This window comes from Dama dama, chromosome 1 (genome assembly GCF_033118175.1).
Source record: "Dama dama isolate Ldn47 chromosome 1, ASM3311817v1, whole genome shotgun sequence".
In the NCBI taxonomy this organism is placed as follows: Eukaryota; Metazoa; Chordata; class Mammalia; order Artiodactyla; family Cervidae; genus Dama; species Dama dama.
In genome coordinates this window covers 14,545,584-14,548,961 of record NC_083681.1, presented here as the reverse complement: position 1 = coordinate 14,548,961, position 3,378 = coordinate 14,545,584, and positions in this window count along the sequence as shown.

Below are 3,378 nucleotides of genomic sequence, written 5' to 3'. Positions count from 1 at the left end.
TGGGCAGATCCCCTGGAATAGGAAACAGTAACCCACTCCAGTATTCTTGCCTGGAAAATTCCATGAACAGAGGAATCTGGTGGTTTAGAGTCCCTGAGGCCACAAAAAGTCAGATATCACTGAGCAACTGAGAACACACACGCACACACACACACACACACACACACACTGTAAATATTTATTATTTTAATAAATGGCCAACAACTTATATGAAACAAGAAAAAAGTCTCAGAAAAACTGAATGCTAAAAATTAGATACCTCTTGATGAGGTATGAGGGTGAAAAAAGAGAGTAAACAAGCTGGCTTAAGACTCCATTTTCAAAAAGCCAAGATCATGGCCCCATCACTTCAGGGCTGATAGTTGCGGGGAAAGTGGAATCAGTAACAGATTTTATTTTCTTGGGCTCCAAAATCACTGCAGATGTCTGCAGCCATGAAATTAAGATGCTTGTTCCCTGGAAGAAAAGCTACGATCAAACTAGACAGTATATTAGAAAGTAGAGACATCACTTTGCCAACAAAGGTCTGTCTATTCAAAGCTATGTGTTTTCCAGTAGTCATGTACAAATGTGAGAGTTGGACCATAGAGAAAGCTGAGCACCAAAGGATGGATGCTTTCAAATTCTGGGGCTGCAAGGAGATCAAACCAGTGAATCCTAAAGGAAGTCAACCCTGAATATTTATTGGAAGTACTGGTGCTGAAACTCCAACACTTTGGCCACCTTATGGAAGAATTGACTCATTGGAAAAGATCCTGATGCTGGGAAAATTAGAGAGCAGGAAGAGAAGGGGGTGACAGAGGATGAAATTGTTATATGGCATTATGAGTTTGAGCAAACTCCGGGAAATAGTGAAGGGCAGGGAAGCGTGGCTTGCTGCAGTCCATGGGGTTGCAAAAAGTCAGACCTAACTTGTGATTGAAAAACAACAGTAAAGCAAGAAGAAACACCAAGAATATGTGAAACAAATATATATCAAAAGAAAGAGTTGAAAACACAAATTCCACACTATACAAGGGCATTTGGGAAAGAGCTAGTTATCTGATTTTGGTGAAGAAATGGAGAATAAAGCAGGAGGAGAATGAATCTCTATTTGCAGCTGAAAGAATTAATGCTAGTAAGTGTTACAGTTCAACTTGTTCAGCACAACTCTTTCCCAAAGCCCAGGTGCCCAAGAATATGATCTAATCTTGACTTTCAAAATTCACCAAAATTTTTAAGATTTGCCTATCTCACTGTTTTATATATATATATTTTATTATATATATTAATTATAATTAATATATAATATATATTATATAATTATATAATATATACATATTGATATTAAATATATTAATAAATATATTAAACAATATATAATATATAATTGATTTTACATATTAATTATAATATATTAATATATATTATACTTATTAAAAGCAGTGATAAGATTTATTAGTTTTTCCATCAGAAGGAGATGAAACAGGGAGACATGAATTTGACTTAATTCAGGTATGAGACAATAGGATCATGACAATAGGATCATGAAGGATACCTTAGGCAATTAAACTAGAAAGAGATAAAATTCAGAGACTGGAAATTAAATCAATGGATTACAATGATAGTCCTGACATTTGTGACAAATACTTGGATTAGATACTGATTGTATGTGGAATATAAAATTAAAGAAATTTAGAGCCATGGAGAAAATTTTGGGTACACTGACAATACAAATACTCAGTTTCAAGTAGTACAAAGAGAAAACAAAAGTCAGTGACAATGACAACAGCATGAGTCCATCGAAGTTCTAACTAACGACTTTTAAGAGAAGAACTATCCAGATAATAGGCTTTCCCTATAGTTCAGGGCTTCGGGTACTTATTGGTTTGGCACTTTTTGATAAGAAAAAAAGTGGCAACTAAATTCTTCCATTTTTCCATCAGGCTCAATATGAACAGACTAATCTGTTTTTCTTAACATATCAGGGAGATACAGGTATTAAGAAGGTGCTGTTAAGAAGAATATTGTCATAATAATTGACAGTTATACAGGCTGTATAACTGCATTTTCTCTTGTATATTCTAGATGTTAAAGTTTAGAGATTTATCTGTGGGGATGGTGACTAATACAGCATTGTGATATGAAATTCAACTTATCTAAACAGTGATTTCTTCAAGGTCATTCCCTGTTGTTTGCATTTAGGAGAAACACTGAAAATTATTCAGAGCCTGGTGTTTGGATTTATTACTTGTTTAGAAGATGACGTTCTAAAAGGAATATGTTATTCTTGAGTTTTAAACTCTTCTGAATAGCTGCTTCCTTGTATCTTAAAATAATGAAATTGCCTTATGACTTTCTAAAAAGTACATTTTTATATAAAGATCAGCTTCTATCAAAGTCACACGTTCACAAAGCAGGGAGACCTTGATGGTTTTCTATTGCATTGACTCTAAAATAGCTTTGTGAGAACACTGTTGAACTCTGCAAGGATGATCTGAAGTCCGTGTTAACAGCTGGCTTTTGGGGGCAGTGGGGGGGGGGGGCAGGTCTCATTGTGACTCCTTGGTTTTTATAAGCGTAGCAGTGAGTGAAATTCACAAAAAGAAATATCCTTGGATTACTCACAAGTATCAATAAATAAACAATTCACAGTGAAGTACTCAAAGGAAGCAGTAATGGATGACGGACTAGCTGCAGCCTTTGTCCATCCAGGGTCCTTTTATTCTGAACTACAGACCTTCACAAAACAAAATTTAATGTGTACGAAAAAGAGGTGTGCAAGTGTGTGTGTGTGAGAGAGAGAGAGACTGGAGTGAATGACTTGAAATAGTTGGGCTGCTTTATAAAAAAAGAAAGTTAAATAGGAATGGGTAAAGTTATGAAAACCACTTAGTTTTTAATATTTGCCAGTTATTTTCCATTCAATGCCTTCCTAACTTTCATGTCTATTGTTGAAGGAGGATAATAGGAGCCACTAGCTAATAGATTTAACATTCTCTAAGGACTTAGTATACTTGTCAGGTACTCAATAATGTTAATGCTTTTAAAACACAATTTGATATTTTTAACATTTGACTTGGAGAGTCCTTCAACCTTGTAGTAAGGATTTAAGAATAAGTACAGTTTGAAGAATACTTTAATCTCTTTTATACAGACACTCTGGTAGCTCAGATGGTAAAGAATCTGCCTGCAATGCAGGAGAACTGGGTTTGATCCCTGGGTCGGGAAGATCCCCTGGAGGAGGGCATGACAACCCACTTCAGTATTCTTGCCTAGAGAATTCCATGAACAGAGGAGCCTGGTGGGCTACAGTCTATGGGGTCATAAAAGTTGGACACAACTGAGCGACTAACACACAAACACACAAACTGTTAACATCTTACCCCATTTGAGTAA